Here is a 21,254-nt window from a genome sequence, read left to right as displayed (position 1 = left end):
TTGTCCATGCCCTTCTCTCCTCTGGAACACTTTCCTTTTCCCTCTGCCCCACCTACCTGGTTAAGTGCTCGTCAACCGACAGTTCTTTCAGAAAGCCTTTCCTGACTTCTCTGAACTGAGCCCGGCTTCTCCTGTCCTCACAGGACCACCTCTTACTCCTTTGGAAATCCTACATCAGTATTTAATTACATCTCCACGCTTGTGATTATTTAATTAATATTTCCCTTCGTGACTGGGCTGCCAGCTCCATAGAGGCAGAAACTGCTCTGTCTTGCTCACTATGACGTCCCAGAGGCTGGCAAGATGCCTGGCACCTAACGGGTCCTTGAGAAATATTTGTAGATTGAGTGAGTGAATACAATTTAACTAGCTCTTGACTGCCTGGTTCCTTAGTCTCTGGAGCTTGGAGATGGAAGCCATTGACTCCTTCTGCCTCCAACACTTGGCAGATATCTTTGCCTGTTTGTCCCAATAGAAATATGTTATCAGGATGTCTAATGAGCAGGTGCCGTCCTGCAGCTATTGACAGAGAGGCTGAGCCAAGAGTCTTACGTGATTTTAATTGCAATCACATTAGCCAGGAAACCCCTTCCGTAGAAGCAGACCCTGAAGTCTGTTCCCACCTGTAATTATTATTTTCTTACTTCTTCAGAACAAATACTATGAAAATTACTGAGTCCAGAAGGACGAGAACCCTTATCTGGAGGTCTAGCTTCCTTATCTGACCAAGAAAATGTGTTGACAGTGCCTGGAAGAAGGATTTCAGCTCTCTTTATTTCTGCCACACAGAGTCCCGAGGCAGGAACACCCTCTGTGAAGGAAAGTTGGCCGCGGGCATGGAAACAGCGTGTTCCCAGCTCTCTTCGTGTCTCCTGATGTGGCCTAGGTGCTCTGCACGGATGTGAGTGTGACCTGGCTGGCTGGCCTGGATTGGCATATCAACCTGCTGTCCCTAAGCCAGTTCTTTCCATGAGCTGAAATCCTTTTTCCACCATCGACAGTAAACTGTGTACTCAACATTGGGGGTGAACTTTGGCCAGAGTATTCAGGAGTTAAACCCTTCAAGTACCTGAAAGATCCATAGCCCAGGCAGAAATTGTACTGCCTTCTGTTAAACCATCATAGAGTACTTATACAATAGAAATGGCTGCATAAACAGGACTGGAGCCATGGCAATATCAATGGACATGTTAATGTGGAAGGGGGGAAATTGCATGAGGTCCCACCCTAGACAAAGAACTACAGTCAACTAATGACGTCTGGGAGGAGAAATACCCTCTCCCAGGGATGAGCACACTTACTGGCTGCCCATTGTAGAGTGGCCTTGAGGCTATATATACAAACAACAAAACCAGACCCAACAAATTATATTTATATATGTGCATAAATATACATTTATGTGTATGTAACAATAATAAAGAAAAAGAGGCTGTCCAGTTGAGTGGTGGGAAGAAAGAAGGGGTTGAGGGAAAGTACCTGAGAAGGGCAGGAAGGAGAAAAGGGGTGAAAGGTGGGAAAGTAATGAATTCTATTTCAATGAAAAAAAAAATACGTATTTTTAAATATTGTGTTCTTTCTCTTCTTTACTCGTCCCCTACCTGATTTACCGCTGTACCATTTGACTTGAGTTCAGATCTTGCTGGACATTCATTAGCAAACTATTCTTTCTTTCAGATGCTTGTTCCCCCATAACCATGACTGCTGTGCTAGTCACTATGAGTCTTAACCTATGAGGCATCCAAAGTGCTTAGCCTGACCCTAGAGAACTTGGGAGCATTTGGTTGTTGCTAACTTGACTCACTGTGCACACCCTTGTATTGTTGATTTAGAAGGGGAGGAACTTGAGTCTTAACATTTAAGGGTACTTTGGCAGTACTCGGAAAGGGCCTTTCTGCGAGATTGGAATGTTCCGTCATCATTTACATGAAACAATGTTGTCTTCTCAGTTGCTTAGATCAGTGGCTCCCAATCTTTCCAACACTGCAACCCTTTAATACAGTTCCTCATGCTGTAGTGACCCCCAACCATAAAGGTATTTTCATGGCTACTTCATAATTGTCATTTTGTTACTGTTACAAATCATAATAGAAATATCTGATATGCAGGATATCTGATATGCAACCCCTGTGAAAGGGTCATTTGACCCTCAAGGGGTCTCGACCTACAAGTTGCGAAACACTGGGTTAGATGGCTATAATGCACAGTCAGGGGCTCTCTGTGAATTTGTGGGTTTGAAGTTTATGTTGTCCATGATGACAGAGAGCCTAAATGGTTTTATTAGTTTTCCTCTCCATTCTTTTCAGCACTGGGGACTGAACCCAGTCTCTCCTGAATGCTAGGCAGGTTTTCTACTACTGATGTACATTCCCAGCCTCCTCTCCAGTCCTTAAGGAGCCCACTGATCCCAAGGAACTCACAAGTTACTAGACGTACTGTTCCTGGGCTTCCAGAATCAAATACTTGGGGGACATCAAGATGACATACTTCATGTGTCAGTAACTTCTATTGGTCACATGCCATGGAGAGAATACTGTAGATGACCTGGGAATTTAGAGAAAGAAAGGAAAAGAGAGCCTCCCCCCCACCCCCAGTCCCTAGTACCCAATCCCAAATCTTAAAAAACTAGAAGTACTTTCATAACTCCGGCCAAGCTCTCTACAGCCTTTTTCAAGTCTTTGTTTATTCATTTATTGTTAACTTCCATCTGATTGACTACACAATCGCTATTATGTTTGATTAGGGGACTGTGCCAGATCCCGTTGGTGTTGTTCCATGATGTATGACAGTTGTACAATCCCAGCGCCATTAAAAAAATGGTTCAAGATCAGGTTTCTTCATGTAGCCATGATTAATCTGGAACTTGCTATGTATGTCAGGCTGGCTTTGAACTCACAGAAATCTGTTTGCCTCTGCCACCTGAGTACTAGGATAAAAAGCATCTATCACTGTGCTTTCTGCCCTCAAGGTGGCTTAAACAGCCCTGACAGACTCAGCCATGCTCCAGAGAAAGCCATTGTTGCCTGGACCAAGTGCAGCTGGCAGGAAGTGAGACTGTCATCTCATCCAGGTGCATCACCCGGTAGCTCAGCCTATGCCCTTATACATCTCCACAGAGACAGAGAAAGACGGATGCACTCGCTCCCCACAAGGGTCATCTCAGACATCCTTCATTTCTCCCTCCATTTGAGACCTTTTATCTTCTGCAGTCTGGTTTATTCACCCTCCAACCTCCTCCCCACCACAAGATCATCATCCAACCGGAGGTCAGACATTCTTTTAAGTGCCTGCAGAGATCCACACGGAGAGGAAAAGCAGAGGCTGCCTGGCGCAGTGGTCTGCTCCGCTGGCTCCAGTTCTGTCTGAATTTTAATGGGACGCTCTGGTCCAGAGTGTCCTGAAGACCTGTGTACATCTTAAACAGAAAGATCTTTCCTGTAGACTGATGCATTAAAGCCGGGGCTCAGAGCCAAGTGTTAAGTGATTCTGCAGGGGTTCCTGTAGCCCTCAATCTTCTTCCTTCAACCTCCTCTTACTGATGTGTCTCCAAAAAATCTTTTTAATCTGTTGTGCAACTTTACAGTTTCTAGGACGGGCCCAGCAAGGACATTCCTTTCTTCAAGTCAGCTGACTTCCCTGCCCTTTGGAAGATGGTGCTTGCAGAGTCTTTTCTCCTGCCTGTTTTCTCTCAGCACCACCCGCTCCTGACCTAGAAATCTTAACATCTTCAAACTCAGTCTTTTGACAAGTGTGCTTGTTCTCTATCTGGACTAGCCTTGCACTACCAAAGCATTACCCAATAGCCTGCCCTGGCTACAACCATAAACAGTAAAAGTTCTTAGTCCAGGGTACCAGACATGGTCCTACACATGCTGAATGCATTAATTAATTTTCAAAAAGACTCTCTTAGAGAAGCATTGTCCCACCCCTTCTAACAAAGGTGGTAAATGAATAGAGTAATATTATCAATCCCGAAATGTACCCTGTCCCATTTTAGTGTTGAAAGCTTAAGATCTGAATGTAAGGTTTTCTGCTTCCAAAGTCTGTTCCTGTAATCACGGTTTGGGTGTGATCAGAACAAATGCTCTTTGTACTGGGTGACCTTTCACCTTCTCTGTTCTTCGTACCTTCCCAGCCTTTGTGACTTGTGCAGTCCTATAGACAGCACCAGAGCAGGGATAATTGCTCTCCTGCAAGTTGCCCATGACAGCTGTCCCTTCCCATGTGCTGCAGTGACCACCTCCAGTTTGTTCCTCTTGGGCCTCAAGATGACCCAGGGTCATAGGATATCATTGTCACCCTCATCAGCTGATAAAGAGGTAGGACAGGGCCAGCACCCACTCGGGAAAGACCCAACTTTAGAAATTTGGAAATGCCCTCACGAAGGGAGCATTCTCACACTTTGAGACTTGATTTGTGTGTGTGTGTGTGTGTGTGTGTGTGTGTGTGTGTGTATGTGTGTGTGTGTGGTGATATTGACCCCTTTATGACTGGCAAGTTACTTGACCCTTCGGTTCCTCTGGGTTATCTGGGACTGAGGATATAGCACAGTCATGTTTAGCAGGTAGCTCAAGGTTCCATCTACAGCAGATCATAATAAAGAAAACCAGGAGTGCCAGTCTTGTGACAGTGTCATAAGGAAACAGAACAAGGCCTGGGCAGGAATCTGTCACGTGACAAGAGTCACGTGACAGTAGATTCTACTACTACATTGCTCATTGACCCTGTGCTTTGATGGGTCGGCTCTTAATTAAAGAGTTTCATAGAGCACTTTGAGCAAATGAGCTTCTCTTAGAGGCTCGTCTGGGGACTGCGTTCTACTCTTTCTGTGAGCCATACAAGTAGTCTGTTTTTTTCTCAGTCGTAGACAGTTGTGCTGTGAAAGGACTGTGCATTTCAGCAAAGTAAACCTGTGTCTTAGCCAAGACATAAAGCCCTTGCCCCCTCCACATTTGTTTATAACATCGCCTGGCTATGGGGCGGCCTCATTTTTGATAGCACTTAAAACAGTATGAAAACGAAGGACGGACAGATGCTATCTACTCATCTCTGGAAGAGCAGATGGCAGGGCCAGGGTGTGGCTGATGTTGAAGATGCTTGGGTGCCAAGGGAGGAATGAAAACCCATGGAGCTTGCTTACTTGTCAGTCCTTGAAAGAAAGCCATGGAGACCCCTGCTGGGCCCTGAGAGTTCCAGGCTGGGAACCAGTAGCAGAGCCAGGTCCAGGGTTTGCAAAGGGACCCTGTGGGTATCACAGGCAAAAGGGCAGGAACAAAAGAGCCAGGAGCTCGGGCACAAGCATCCGGGGCTGGTTTTGCAGGAACTGCAGTGGAACAGAGGCACATTTGCTCCCTTTGGTATGCTCCTTTTTAAGGACTTTGGTTATTTTTAGATTTCCTTGTATTTACCAACTCTCTATGATCCCATATGAATAGTCCCCCAAAGGCTGTTTTTCCATTTGCGCTGCATTTCAATGCTCCCCGTGGCTCTCAGGATCCTGTGACATAGCTTTCCATATACAGGTCCCCACACAGTGGAGCACCCAAGTGCATGTTATGGGAGAGACAAGGAGCAGGAAAAAATATCCACAGGTCCTGAAGGGAATGGCCAGCCTTGGATAAGGGATGAAATCACTTGGAAGGGAGCTGAAATCTCATGCCCTTTTAAGAGCTAACCTAAGAGATAAATCTGCCCTGGTATCTCCTGTCTCCAGGAAGGTGCATGTTACGGTCAAGACGCCATTTCTCAGAAAATGCTGAGGGCAGGTAGGTACCGCTAGCCAAGACTGCCCACCCCTCTGTCAGAGGAGGCCTGTCCATGAAGGTTACCCAAGCTTAGTTGGTAGCTCATAGTCCTTCAGCTCTCACGGTCTCCTCCTTTTCGTGTGTTTTCTATCTGACTTTCCAAAGCCATTTATCTCCTTCAGCATTCACTACCCCTCTTATGTTTCTGGAATCAAAGAATCACTGTGTTGGGTGTGGCCATTTGAAAAAAATGGAGACACTTAAGTTATTGGCCTTTGAAAACAGATTGGGCAACAAGAAGGAAGGAGAGGCTTCAAAGGGTCACCTGTCTTCCCTCTGCTGCCATATTTATGTATAACTACCCTGGATAGCCAAAGATCTACATTCCTGGATCCTCCCTGGTATTGTCAAGTTCCAGGGGCTCTTCTAGAGTTCTATAAATCTGCCTTCGGATAGGCTCATAGAGCGGAGCGGAGAGAAGGCAGACATTTCCCAGTATTTCCATCCTCCTGCACGAAGCCCCTAGCAGTGTGATATTCCCATAGATCTGATCTTGTAGGAGGTACACACATAGATGAGTGTTACTGCTCAATGTGACCTTCCACAGGGATAGTCCCTAGACTATAGGATTTCACAGTGTGGAGAATTTGATTGACAGAAAACCCTTATTAACACACGGCGTTTGGAGGCAGAGATTCTGCCTCCTCAGCATCAAATTCTGTTGTACTACCTTCATCTGACAAAGTTCCCCTCACTGCCCTGCTTCATCTCAGCCCAAAATATGTCATGGTTATTGTTATTAATTTTGAATATAAATATGTTCTCTAGTACATTGAATTTTTTAAATAAAATATTGCATGATTGCTAAGTAAGCCTACAACAGTGGCTTCCTTCATGTTATCCCAGTCCCAGCCTTGTTAGCTGCCTGACATCTCTGAGGTATTTGAATCAGACTCTGACTCCTGTGAAAGCTTACCCAATGTACACTGCATTACCAGCTCCTTTGCCAGTTCCTGCATTGGCCTACCATACCTTCAGTTCTGTCTCTTCTCCTCCCCTCCCCTCCCCTCCCCTCCCCTCCCCTCCCCTCCCCTCCCCTCCCCTCCCCTCCCCTCCCCTCCCCTCCCCTCCCCTCCCCTCCTCTTCCCTTCCCTCCCCTCCCCTTTCCTTTCTTTGTTTTTGTTTTTGAGCTACAGTCTCACTCTGTAGCCCTGGCTGTCCTAGAACTCACTATATAGACCAGGCTGGCCTGGAACTCATAAAGTCTCACCTGCCCTCTGCCTTCCAAGGGCTGGGATTAAAGGCGTGTGCTACCATGCCCATCTTTTCTTATATGGCTCATCATGTTACTTAATGCACAGTGTCAGAGAGAGCTCTAAAAACCTATTTCAGGTTCGTCATTCCCTGGCTTAAAATTTTCTATAATTTTGCATTTCTATGAAGCAAAATCTAAATCCTGGTATGGCCCTTATGATGCTATATGGCCCAGCGCACCCCCATACTACTTTGTTCCCACATTCTAGCCTCTTCCTCATCTACCCTTGGATCCTAAGTTCATTGTGGTCTTCACCATACAGCCTTCCAACAAACTGTCCCCTTTCCAGCAGCGACCTTCTCCAGCAATAACTGTTGGCTGGTTTATACTCGCCATTTAGATGGTGGCTGAGGGGCCACTTCCTCAGAGATGTTCCTTGTCCTCCTCACCCAAGTTTAGTTAGTGCTCTTCTTCCTCTATGTTCTCCCTGTCCCTGTCCCTGTCCCTGGCCTTCCCTCCCTCCCTCCCTCCCTCTCGCTCTCCCCCAAATTATATTTACCAATTTTTGAAAGATTTCTTTGTATGAATATTTTGCCTGCATGTGTGTTATGTGCACCATGTTCATGCCTAGTATCCATGGAAGTTAGAAGATGGTATGGGGTCCCTGGAACTTGAGTTATGGATAGTTGTAAGCCACCATGTAGGCACTGGGAATCAAATGTGGGGCCCCTGCAAGAGTAGCAAGTACTCTAAACCACTGAGCCATCTCTCCAGGCTCTATGTAGCCTCCTGTTCTTTTCTTCCTTACCACCACTTGTAATTATCCACCCCTTGCTGTGAGTTCCTTTTCAGTGTGTCTCCTTTCTTAGACAGTGAGCTCCTAGGGGTAGAATCCATTTTTCTTCACCTTCTTCTTAGCCCTCAAGGGTTGGCCCAAATGCTTGTTGGGTGATGAGGAAGAGAGGGGGAGAGGGAGTGAGCAGATACATGAAATTTTGGGTTGCAAATTTTTGACTCAAGGACTCTGCCACACTGAGGGACTTTCATGTGCCTCTCTAAGCTCTTTGGGAATGAACCTTACACTTTTTAAACAGGTGGCTTTCCCCTAGACTATTTTTATAGGAAAAAAAAGAGGCAAATATAGAGATAATTACTGATTTTCACTCATCAAGTCCTGTTCCCCTATCACCAACATCCTCTTCGGAGTCTGCTGCAGAATTTCTGGGAACCACAGGAAATAAGTCGACTGACCACTTGAAATGCTCCTATAAAAATAGACCGGATTTGGCCTTCTTCCTGTGAAAGGATGCCTTTTCTCAAGGCAAACATTACAAAGAAATTTTATCTGCTTCTAGGAGCTTCTCTCTTCAATCATTCTCTCAGCAGAATCTATCTGGCCAGACTCAGATTTCCGTTCTGAAATTACCCCCCATGCTGGCTGGGCCATTACTTTAGTCAATTGCTCATTTATTATTTTGATGCTGTTGTTTGTGCATTAAAATGAGACGATGGGAAGAAATCAAGCTGCTAGGATGATCCTCCAGGAGAGGAGGCTCTTTCCTCCCCAGAGCTCATGTCTCTCCCACTGCCTTCAACACAGGTGTGAGGCTTCCCTTCTCCGTTCTCATACATGGTCCCTTACTTGCAACTTTCCAAGTTGAGCTTAACACTCCTTATTAAAGGAAACTAACTCTGTATAGCATTTTCAAAAACGTCCCGTAAGTCCAAGTCAGCCATAACTTCCTTGAAGGAAGAGTGTCACTGACTTGTTTACCTTGTCTTTGGTTGCAGCCTGCCTACGGAGTGCTTTAGGTTACCCACAGAATAGCGGCGGTGCTTCCAGGGAACTGAGAACATGAAGATCCCAACCAAGAACGTTCTCCTTGAACAACAGAAACGTACGGAGACTTGGAAGGGCCTTTCATTTGTTATCACAGCATCTCTAAGACACATGTCTTCTCCTGTACCACAGGGGCATGGTGCCCCCTACCTGGGGAACAGGGACAATTGTTAGATCTGTCCTATCAATTCAACAAGTAAACAGGAGATGGACAATTCATGAAGGTAAGAAAAATTAGGAAAAGTAGAATATATACATAATAAATGATGAAAATATTTTAAGGTATATGATTATCTCTGCTAGGATTAGTCCCCATTACATTTTCTTTTCTTTTTGACAGTCTCGTGTAGTTCAAGCTGGCCTTGAACTTTCTGTGTACTAGAGGCTTGCCTTGTTCTCCTGACCCTCCCTCCCCTATCTCCTGGGTGCTGTTGGGTTTATAAGTTGTGCACCATGATGCTGGCTCTCCTGTTAATTTTTTTTTTTTTGGTTAATGACCTCAGTTGATCTCCTGTTAATTTTTATATTAAAAATGTAAACATTTTATAAAAAGAAATTATATAAACATACACTTATATAATCATATTATAATGGTTGATATTGTCAACAGGATCTAGAATGTCTGAAGAGATAGGTCTCTGGGCATATCTGTGAAGGATTTTCTTCATGTGGTTGATTGAATTGAGAAGACCTAACCTATAGCATCATGTAGGTTGGAATTATGGACTGCATAAAAAGGGGGAAAGTGAGCTGAGAGCTAGCATTCATCACTGTCTGCTTCCAGAGGACACAGTGCGACCAGCAACTTCATGTTCCTTCCGGCATGCCTTCTCTGAATGGTGAACTTAATCCTCAGACTTTAACCCAAAATAACCCTTTCTTCCTTAGGTTGTTTTGTCAGCACATTTTATCACAGTAGCATAAAAATTAACTAGTACAGAAAGTTGGTATAGGGAGTGCGGCTGTTACTGTGATAAACCTGAGCCTGTGGTTTGTAAGCCTTTGGAACTGGCTTGTGGGAGGAATATGGAAGAGTTCAGAACTTGGAGCTAGGAACCCTAGCACGATATAAGGAGAACTTAATGAGCCTTTCTAGTCAGTGTTTAGAAGAGCAGAAGGCTTATCTTATGAGGCCTTTTCCATTTGATTATAAGCACCCAGAAGTCAGGGAGATGCACTATAATAGTTTACATCAGTAATTCCAAATTTGGGGACCTGGCTTCCCATTTAGCTTGGCACCAGCTCACTAGTGACTCTGGACAAGTCCCCCTGAACCCCTGAATCTCCACATTCTTCCCCATAGACTGATGATGGTAATAATTGTGTGTGAGGTGACCAGGTGGAGTAATTGACCTAATGCATGCAACACACTTAACAAACACAACCGTCTTGATGGACATGATGAGCTGCTGTCAGCTTCTGGCCAATCCCACTGCCACCATCACCTTCCTAGTCTATCTGGCACAGGTCCCTGCTGCTAGGTATAGTTCAGGCCGTGTTAACTTAGTGAATTAGTGGAATCTGACCCTTCCTTCCCACTTGTACTAGAAGAGGGAGCAGCAGATTCCATCTTTCTGTGTATCATAGTCTGATTTGTAGCTTTTTTTTTTTTGTTCAGCATCTTTGGCACTTGCATTTGGGATTCTTGGGAGATCAGAACTTCCTCCTGAGCAGCCTTTCCTGTTATCAGCAAAGAACCCACCTTGCTGCACACACCCTGAGCTTTCTTCTGTATGTGGCCCATCTCTGGGAATTATGACCAAGTCCCCCTTCTTAGTTCTAATGCACTGGGCCAAGTAAGCCTGGCAGCCCCCTGTCTAGCAGGTTACCCCAGGGGACTCTGACAAATTCCTTGCTGTGTGAACCATGGGCCTCAGTAACTCTCTTTTTTTATTATTTTTGTATAAAGAAAAGTGGTGCCACCTAACGGAAACAAACTTGGTTATTTTTCTTCCCTTAGCTAAATCACTGAAATGTCTCCAAATCTACTCTGTGTGTGTGTGTGTGTGTGTGTGTGTGTGTGTGTGTGTGTGTGTATGTGTGTGTGTTTCAGCAGTAGCTAAGGGACACTGCCCATTTCAGTGTTTATTTTTTTCTCTGTCTTTCCATTACTCTTATTTTCTTTACTGAATAATTGTTGTTGCTACTGGGGGGTGGAGGAGAAAGCAAAACAGAGCACGGGGCAAGAGGAGGGCAGGCTCCTTGCTCTTGCTCTGTTGTGTGGCAGGAGGCTGGGGCCATGCAGAAGCACCTGGATATGGTCTGATGTTTGTGGGTTTTCTCCGAGGCTTTGCTTTGGCATGGCCTACTACAAAGGCCCAGGCTGTTCTGAGCTAAGCCAGCAAGCGGTTCTGAAGAATTAACTCAGGCCTACCCACAGCACAGAAGCAGGCAAATCTGTCCCAAATGAAAAGACAGTCCTGAACTGAGACAGTAGCGCTGTGTTTTAGCTTCTTTCTGCCCTCATTTTATTGGAGAGGTTGCTTCCATGGGTTCAGGAATCTGAATGTGTGTGCCTTCACGTAACATGCATTGATGAGCACCTCGTAGTGCCAGGCATGAGGAAAGTAGTAGAGAGTAAGGCACACACAGTGAGGCACTCCTGAAGTTCAAATTGCAAGGGATTCTGGGTGAATTCAACATTAGAATAGTGAAGTGGAAGGCTTTCAGGGAACCATATAACAAGTGAACTACAGAGCCTGAGGGATGGCAAGTTGTCCTAGAGAAAGGGTTGTTCCTTATTGGAAGGCAGTAGAGACAGGCAGATGCAAGAGTACTGAATCCAGAAAGAGAATATTCCAGTTGAGGAAGTAAGGAATCCATCAGAAAGGAGGAGAGAAGATGGTGGCGAGAGCAACTGGCGAGTTACTTGGAGCTTTGTGGGCCTTTATTGGCAGGACTATGGGAAAAGACCAGACAAGGTAGGCTGGGCAGTGACATCATCAGATTTACAATTTTTAAAAGGTCACTCTGGCTGCTGAGTGGCATGGTGGACAGGTACAGCAGGGCCGTGCATGCAGAGGCCCATAAAATAGTTAAAGGAGCCTCCTGTGTGTGGGTGTGTTTGCTAAGGGCCAAGTCAGTCTTCACAGCTGCCTGACTAGAATATTTTGGGGACGTCAGTCCAGGCACCTTCTCTGAGAAGGTGGCAGCCTGTCTTGGGAATGTGGGACTCAGATGTGAAGCAGCTGACTGAGATGAGACATAATTATAGCTCAGGCAATGACACCTAGCAGAGGAGCCAGCTCACCCTCTTGTGCCAGGCTAGGCACTGGGACCATTGTCTTCTCTTTTTTTGCCTGTTTTTCTACTTATGGGAGCCTAGACAGACGGCCTGTGCTTCAGCAGATGAGTGTGATGTCCAGACCTGCCTTCCAGCCACACAGTTCTAACTATTCTGACAACTGCTGTCATTTCTAGGATGGGTATAGCCAGGGAAGACAACCAGTGCTCCCAATCCCTAGCCACTTCTGGTTCCCCTGGCATTTGGTGAAGATGGCTGAGATCACCTGCCTGACCTCTTTCATTTATTCTACAAATGACCACAGAGGATCTGCTGTGTTCCAGCCCCATTCTCTGTTGGTGAGCACACCTGCAGAGTTTATATTCTAGATGTTTCCTGGTCTTTGTATTGAGAGAAGACAGATGGCCCAAGAGATCCCTGGCATCACATTCATCAGTGGTTTCCAACAAGAGTGAACTTCCAGTTCCAAAATATGCCAACATTGTGTTCACCTTTGATCTTGCTTTCCTGTTGGCCTAGACCTCTCTGTACCAGCCCTGTCTCCACCCCCACCTGCCTTGGAAAGACAAGGCACTTCTGCTTTTCCCTCAGACTCAGAGCTAGCCTCATGCTTGCTCTCTGGCTGTTTGCATTAGGGATAGAACCCCCACTTATCTTGCTCAGCTTTTAATTCCCAGTTTCTCACATAGGTCTGGCATGTATCACATATTTAATAAATATGTTGGGTCATATAATATAAAAAGATCAACTTAAAATCATGGACATCTTATGTATGAAACCAAGCCATAAACTACTAAAGGAAAATACATAAGAGAAAACTTCTTAACAATGGTCTGGGGTGGAAACATGGCTCAGTGGTTAAAAGCATTGGCTACTCTTGCAGAGTACCAGGGATCAGCTCCCAGCACCCACACAGTAGCTTATAACCACCCATAACTTCAGTCCCAGACAATTCAATGTCCTCTCTGGCCTTCATGGGTACCAGGCATTTATATGATATACAGACATAAATGCAAGCAAATACTCATACACATAAAATAAAAATAAAGAAATCTTTGGGCCCGAGGAGATGGCAAGTGATTCTACTATTGAATATATTGAAGTCACTGTATTAAATAGATATCTTTATCCCCACATCTATTGCACCAAGATATTTTTATCCTTGCATCTACTGCAACCAAAGTTAGGAATCAGCCCAGATGTTTATCAATAGATGGAATGTTATTTAGCCTTAATCAAAAGAAGAAAATACTGCCATTTGCATCAGGATGGATGAACCCAGAAGTATTAAGTAAGCAGATAAGCCAGGTACAGAAAGACAAAGAGCACAGATCTTGCTTATATGTTGAATCTAAAACAAGTCAAATTTATAGCAGCAGAAGGTAGTGGTACCTGCAGAAAGGAAATGCAAATGAGAGGATATGGAGCCCATAGTTCTGGTTAGTCAGCATGAGCGAGTTGCAGAGCTCTGTTTTCAGTATGGTGTCAGTAGTTAATAATAGTGAGTACTTGGGGCTAAGGGTGTAGCTCAGCGATCCTGGATTCAGTTCCTAGTATCATATAAAACCAATGTTGTGGCACACACCTGTAATCCTAGCCCTTGGGGGGAGGAAGCAGGAGGATCGTGATTTCAAAGTCACCCTCAGCCACATGAGACCCTATCTTAGAAGGAAGAAAAATTAAGAAACAGACTTTAGTAAGTAAAGAAAATGCAAATGCTTCCTAATTATATCCCTTCCCATAAACTGTGTCTGGTTGGTGTCCACTCGTTTGAACAAAGTGGTAGTCACTGCCGTGTTCTGCTGGTGCTCACTTAGCGGAATTTCAAACTTGTATGTCAGTGCACAAGTCTCCCTTAAGGACAAAGATTAAATCGGCCAATAACAATTTCAGATATCAAGAACTGTAATTTCAAAAGGCAATACCAATGAGTACAACCAGAAGAAAAGACTACAAATTACATTCATACGTTTGCACGCACATGCACACTGTAGAATATATACACCCCTCAAAATATGATCATAGCCAGCACTGAGTGGTAAGATTATAGCTAAGATACCTTTAACAGTTTATTTGTTTAATATCAATGGTTTTATTTTTGTGTTGTATTATTTTTATACAATATATAAGGAACCCTTTTTTATATAACCAGGGAAAATTTAATAATTAATTTTAAAATGCTGGATATTCCCCTGCTAGTCCAGAAGTTAATGCCTTGAGTTTGTGTTGAAAGTTCCTCACTCAAGGCTCCCTCTAGGAAGGTGGAGATCCCCCTTCAAATGAAACTTGAACTTTCTTGGTAGCTGATCTTAAGGTTCAAATGAGAGGGGTGATTGCGCAGGGTGCCTTGCTGTGCACTTAGCATGGGAGAAGACGGTCTTCTTCTCAGGTGGTCATCTGACTTCCTCTGACCCTCACTTCCTCACACCCCTGCCAACATACAGCTGTGGTCAGCCACATTTGCACTCTACCCTGGTTCCATAATGCCCACCACATAATCTGAGCCTTTGCACACCGGTCTTTTACCTACAAACTAGCACGTACACTGAGAAGGAGACAGTAGACAATGTTTGTCAGCCTGTGTCTGCACAGCCCTGCAAGGCTGGCTGCTCTCGTGCCCTTTGGCTTCTCCTCACCTTCGACACCTACCACACGAGGAACGTTGCTCTGAGTTAATTGGCTCTATAAGCCCAAAGTCACGCAGTGAGAACTGTGCCCTCCAGAATGTCCCCAGGAGCACAGAAATACAAAAGAGGCTTAGAACATACTTTCTTCTTACCTGTTGGCACGTGGCAGGCTTTCTGAAGAGGTGGTAGAGCCTTCAGAGATTAGAAGATGTCTCTGGCCAGGAATCCCCTAGGAGCCTGGCTGTGCCTGGTGCCTGCTTCCTTCAGGAAGCCTGGGCTCTCTTTAAGCTGGACCTCCTGGCTTCTCTGACTCAGACAGTCTTAGGTCATCCTGAACCAGCCTTCTCCTCCCTACCTTCTCCACTTCTACCTGCTGCTCTGAATATTTGTCATCTTCTCTTAACTGCCCAGCATCTTCAGCCCCACCCATCTTCATCATTATCTTTCTGCACACACCTCTGTCTCTCTCTCTCTCTCTCTCTCTTACACACACACACACACACACACACACACACACACACACACACACACACACACACACAGGCCTTGTCTGGGTGAAAGATGCCTACATTGTAACTCGGGGCTACTTTGCTTTCCCAGTGACTCTTGAAATAACCTCAAACTTCTCTCTTTAGCTTGTTTTGTTTGCTTACAATACTGAAAGCCAGCCAACAGTCCTTTGTCCTCCCTGTCTACCATGGCATCCAGTCCTATGGCTGCTGGTCCCCAAACCTCCCTGAACTGCCAGATTACATATTTTATCTATTGGTTGTGACATTTTACTATATTTGCCTGTTTATCTTCCCTAAACTGGTTGCTGTGCAACTGCTGGTGGGATCTCTAGCAGAGAACCGGAGTGCCCGGCACATAGTAGGCCTTCAGCAGACGCCACACAAACAAGTAACACAACCTAAATATACACAGGGGGCCGGTATGAGAGAGCCAGCCTCCCTCAGGTGGAGAGCCAGCCAAGCCAACAGCCTCCACACACCCTGGCACCATGCCCAGTCTGACTGTGGCATCCAGATTGCCTTCCAGCTTCAGCAGGCAAGCAGGTCTTCCTGCAGTGTCCCAGGCAGGAGGGAGTGTGCCAGCCACATCTTGAAGGGGGTGAGTAACTACCCAGGCAGTGCTTAGCTTTAAATCATGGCTTACACTGTGGTCATCTCCTGAAGCTCCCTGTTTAAAATGGAAAGTGGCATTACTCACGACGAAGGGCAGACAATAAAAAAGTCCTTTAGGTAGGGCCAGACACAATGGTGTGAGTCCCCCCGGTGATGGATGAGTACATCGGCGAGACGGTTCAGTCACAGAAGGGTTTTGAGTTGCACTTCCAAATTAGCTCATCACTCAGCACCTTGCTCTCTGGAGTGCCGGGAGACATCTCGTTCCTCAGCTATGGCAGGCTCAATGGGAGCAGTGTCCCTGAATCAAGATCAGAAGGTGGAAGACTAGAACTGGGTCTGAATCTCAGCTCTTGATGTCCCTAACCCAGTGATCCTGAGTAACTCACCAGCCCCAAACCACCACCACCCCACCCTGCACCCTCAGGCTCCTCATCTGTGAAATGGGTAAAATAACCATACCTCCTCTAGGGTCAATGGGATGAGTTGATAATAAAAATTGTTAGAAAATGTCTACTGCAGCGTCTGGCATGTGGTTGACATTCCATTGGTGGTGGCCGCCACTGGTGGCCATGTCCTCTCGCCATCCTCTTTCCACATCTTCTCTGCTTGCTCTCCTCGCCTTCTCCATCTCCATACATGCTTTCAGTCCTCCGTCCATGCTACGTGGCCTGCAGGCCTCAGCTTCTACTTCTACCGCCCTCCTGAGCTCAGGCCACAGCCCAGCCCCACTCCATGGCCGGCCCTCTTTGCTCTCAGGTACTCTCTCATTTTATAGGAGTCTGTCAGCTTGCATATCAAGACCCCGCGACCTGATATCTAACTTCTCACCATTTCTTTCTATTTTCAGAATCCATGACCCAGCACAGCAGGTAACAAAATGCACGAGAATGGATAAATCTGGTTTTCATGAGGGCTCACGGACAGAATGGACAGAAGGGCATAAAGTATCAGGGTTCAGCCTTGGATCCCAGGGCCCTAGAAAAACACTGATACGTGTGGGTAGAAATCGAAGTGGGACAATGTCTACTTCTGTAAGAGCTGGGTATGGGGTGGCCTGGTAACAGTAAGAATAAAATAAGATAAAAAGATAAAAACAAAAAAGCAATCTACAAGTGTAATATTTTTATTAGGAAGTAATGTATTTTTCTAATAATGGGGTCATCAGTGGGTTCCTTAACTAGATTAATATTTTCTCAGAAAAGTGTCAGTTGCCTACAGCAGGTAATGCACATGTCAAGACACACATGTGTTGAGACTCTCTGAATGGGATAGCTCTAGACCCTAAACCAGGAACACAGCTATCTTGAAGTCTTCTAAGGATTCAGAGGTCTTTCCTTTGACCACTGATGACTATAGTAAACTGACAGTCACCTTGGGACAAAGCCTTCTCACTAGTGGCTCACTTTCTCAGCACACTGACTGTGGAGGTCTCACTGTGCCGAGCACACTTCTGTATAGCATGGAAGACAGAGTCAAAATAAATTAAGGAAGTGCTTCCAAAGCTGCACATTTTAGGATTTTGACCACCATGGGAGATTAACGTGCATAAATAATTCTCCAATAGAAAATATGACAGGTCACTAACAGTCTAGATGTTTCATTTGTGTCTTGAGACAGGGTCTCCCTGTATAGCATACAGTGGCCTGGAACTATTAGCCCTCCCATCTTAGCCTCCTCAGTGCTTGTATCAGAAGCATCTGCTACCACACTCCACCTGGCATTGTTTGTTTACTGAGGGTCTCATAACCCAGGCTGGCCTCGAACTTACTGTGTAATTGAGGCTGGCCTCAAACTCCTGATTCTCCTGCCTTTACCTCCTGAGTGCCAAGATTACATGCATGTTCTACCATACCTGGTTTAATGTGGTGCTGGGATTGAACCCAGAGATTCATGCACGCTAGGCAAACACTTTATGGACTGAGCTATATCCATGCTCTCTAGTTTTAATAGGAGTCCCCGCAGGATGGTTATTTCAGGAGTAAGGTAGCTGGATCTAGTAGGTATACATGTTTAGTGTTTCAAGATCCTAAGAGTGGCAGGTACATTGGGCAGTGGTCACTATGTAATAAGAAAAAACACCTGGAAAATAGAAGGAGAAAGAAAACTGTCCACTTCGAGGCATTTATGAGTCCATGGGGGATGTGGTAAGTGGGAACATGGGGAGGGGAGGGACAGAGATCATATATGGCCAGACTTTACATCCCATTGCCTGTTTGGCACCTCAGCTTGGAAGTGTACTAATTATCTTTTATGTAATGGAACTGTTGGCTCTCCCAAGCTCTTCTTTGCCCAGTATTTCAAATTTTAGTAAATGTTCTCAGTGCCTCAGCCTGAGACACAAAGGGAATTTCAGCTCTTCTCATCTAGCTCACCAGCAAGTTCTGTCTCCGAAGTGTGTCATCATTCTGACTTCTTCTACTTTCTCCACGGCTGCCACCATGTCCCAGGCCACCTGTGTTCAATCACTATGCTCCTGGATCAGTTTTTCTTGAGATAGTTTCTTGCTTGCTCAAAATGCTCCCATGGAAGCTGGGGGCGTAGCTCAGTGATGGGATGTGTGCTTTGTGGGCTGAGCAGCTTCTGGGCTCTCCCTGGCCCTGTCATTCTTCCTCTTCTTCCCAGTGGTGCTCCAATCACACTGCAGCTTCCCTTGCCTTCCCAGCCATAGACAGTCGCTATTCCCTTTGCCCCACTAGTCCCTGAATCCCAGAGGTGCTCCGTCTCTTAGCTCTTTGCTTGTTGACCCACACATTGCCCAGGTGTCACTTCTGATGCCCCTACTACTGAAGAGTCCTCCTCCATTCTCAAGTTCCCAAGATGCCTCAGGTGACTCACAGGTGACTCATAAACATATTCCGTTTCAGAATCCCTGGTCCAGCAGAAAGCAGAATTCCTGAGGGATAAATGCTAGGAAGTTGGCAGGCTGAGCTTGCTCTGTCTGTAGGACAGAGGAGGAGTGTCCCTCAGACTGAGGAGCAGTCAAGAGGCAGTGAGCATCTTCACCATGACACTCTTAATCAGCAAGGCCTTTTGTGGGCCCATCCTTTCCTGGATTGTTGCTAACTTGGACATGATGGTCTCCTTGTGTCACAGCACCTGGCTCACTCACATCTACTTCAGTAATACCACTGGGTTTTCAGGGCCTTCTTGGAACATTGGCCCATTTAGATGGTTTCTTAATACAGCGGTCACCAGCCAAGCAGACTTCAGGAACCACACTCTTCCTTGGCTTCTTTATTCTCTTTCCTATTTGAATAACTCATTATTCTGTTTTCCCCTGAGCACAGACTCTGAGCAGAAGGGCTTCCCATTTTCCTGCCTTCTCCTGTTTTGCTTCATGTCTGGAGGAAGGACGTGGGCTCTGTCCTTCTCTGTCTAGCAGCAGATAGGGACTGCTCTTGCAAAGTCTTGCCAGTTGTTTTCCGTGATCCCCTTCATACCTCCTAATGGCCTTTCCTTTGTATTTTCTCCACATGGAGCTGTTTATGGCAAATCTCTATCTTCAGACGCATCAATTGATTTTTGTCTTATGTGAATGTTCACACATCTCTTGATTTTCTCTCTCACACATTTAACCTGGAACTCTCACACAGCCAATAAATGATAATGGTGGAGAGATACCTACAACTGCTTGTTTGTGACAGCCTAGGCTGGCTTTGAACTTTCAACCCTTTCCCACCTCCCAAGTGCTAAGATGATAGGCATGCCCAACATACTTGGTATCCTATAACTGTTCTTGTCTAAACTCTTCATAGTCAATATGTGACCATTTTATAACTTGACTTGGACTTTTTCCCCCTTTTGGTTAATAGACTTGATTTTAAAAAAGAACAACCCCCCCCCCCAGAAGTTTCAAGGTCACAGCAAAACTGAGCAGAGAGTACAAGTTCCCTCCCCCCACCCCAAAGCCTCTGTCACAGTGACCACCTTCTACTAGAGTGCACATTTGTTAATCCGTGAATCTACACTGACAGCACAGTGCTACCTCAGGTCCAGAGTTTACAATGGGTTTTCTCTTGGGGTTGTACCTTCTAAAGGTTATAACAAACATAATGACAGCTGTCTACCCTCACAGTAGCACACAGCTGGCTTTCCTACCTGAAGCCTTGTCCTCAGATGTCTCTAACTCCAGGTGGCCATGGGCATCTTTCTGCCTCCATGTGCTAACATTCTCAGATAACCATATGGTAGGAATCAGGCAGCCTGCAGCCTTTCAGGTTGGCATCTCCCCGTTGTTTCTCTTTAAAATGCCTCCACACTTTCTTGTAACTTGGTAGCTCATGGCTTTTTTAGTGCTGAGTAATATTCTGCCATGTGGACCTTTAGTATCTTTTTCAACTCCATTTCTGGGACTGGGTAGCGGGGTAATCGGAAGCACAGGCTGAAAGACTCCACAGTAATTGCCATTATGGATATTTATTGAATGCTTTGTACCAGGCACTCTCTGGAGTAGCCTTCATTACATCGTTCTTTTTAAGCCCGTGATGTAGGTGCTACCAACAGTCTTACTTTACAGATAAGGACTGAAGCCTTATGTTATGTTATGTTATGTTATGTTATGTTATTGTTCAAGGCCACATGTCCAGGAAAGGGTCTTCATGGGACCTCAACCCAGAGACTTTGACCTCAGGTCATAAGACAGATAGATGTACATTTCACAACAGGGATATGGTCCAAGAAATGTGTCACAAGGCTGCTCTGTCATACAAACAACATAGACACCACTTGTACAAGCTAAGAGAGTCACAACATTCCTAGACTTTGTCATCTTCTGGGACCACCCTGTACAGCAGCCTATGCTCGTCCCTGTGGTGCTCATGATTGCCTTTGACGTGTCCCACCCAAGGAGGTAAACAGTGTCGACCTTCTACCGTCACCAAATGTTGCCTCTTACTAATGTCAATATTTTGATGTGGTGCTATTGGAATTATAAGGTGCCTTTCTTTTCTGATGAGAAATTCAGAGCACCATGATGCTCAGAAAGAACCAGTGCTTCTCCAGTGAGCTGTGGCGCTACAGCTGTCAGCCTTGAGTATGAATGTTCAGCCCTACTCAGAAAGAGCAGCAATTAGCTACTCTCTCATGGATCGTCCCATCCATGGGCATAATGACCCTCTTAAAGCAGACGTGCCCCTGGAGCTCCATAGTGCTCCCCTGTGCCCCTCCCCATATTGCATGCCCTGCTCCCCGCATGAGCCAGCATGTGCAACCCTAGGAGCCTGAATCTGTCTGTATCTGGATGGCAGCCATGTGGGTACTGCCTTTACTATTGTGCTCTCTCTCTCTCTCTCTCTCTCTCTCTCTCTCTCTCTCTCTCTCTCTCAACACACACACATACACACACACGCACACACGCACGCACACACAAGTCCACCCCAACTCCAGAGGCGGGTGGTTCAGACTGGCTACATCTGCGCTCA

General features: G+C 45.6%; 1 protein-coding gene and 1 long non-coding RNA gene across 4 annotated transcripts in view; one reads left to right on the top strand and one right to left on the bottom strand.

Moving 5' to 3' along the window:
* LOC143434334 (uncharacterized) overlaps positions 1-21,254 on the top strand; it is a 314,842-nt gene that overhangs the window by 199,840 nt on the left and 93,748 nt on the right. Inside the window, exon 7 of the long non-coding RNA XR_013103765.1 lies at positions 8,788-9,060. This is a non-coding gene — a long non-coding RNA (uncharacterized LOC143434334). The remainder of the gene's footprint in view (positions 1-8,787; positions 9,061-21,254) is intronic.
* Fgf1 (fibroblast growth factor 1) overlaps positions 1-21,254 on the bottom strand; it is an 87,864-nt gene that overhangs the window by 27,508 nt on the left and 39,102 nt on the right. Inside the window, exon 1 of one of the 3 annotated variants that reach the window (XM_076912739.1) lies at positions 57-188. The exons of the other annotated variants lie outside the window; for them this stretch is intronic. The gene's annotated coding sequence lies outside the window, so the exon portion shown is untranslated. Of the gene's footprint in view, positions 1-56; positions 189-21,254 lie in introns of those variants that run through there. 3 annotated transcript variants of the gene reach the window in all.

The sequence above is a fragment of the Arvicanthis niloticus genome, chromosome 14 (genome assembly GCF_011762505.2).
Source record: "Arvicanthis niloticus isolate mArvNil1 chromosome 14, mArvNil1.pat.X, whole genome shotgun sequence".
Lineage (NCBI taxonomy): Eukaryota > Metazoa > Chordata > Mammalia > Rodentia > Muridae > Arvicanthis > Arvicanthis niloticus.
This window is presented reverse-complemented; position numbering and strand designations above follow the sequence as displayed.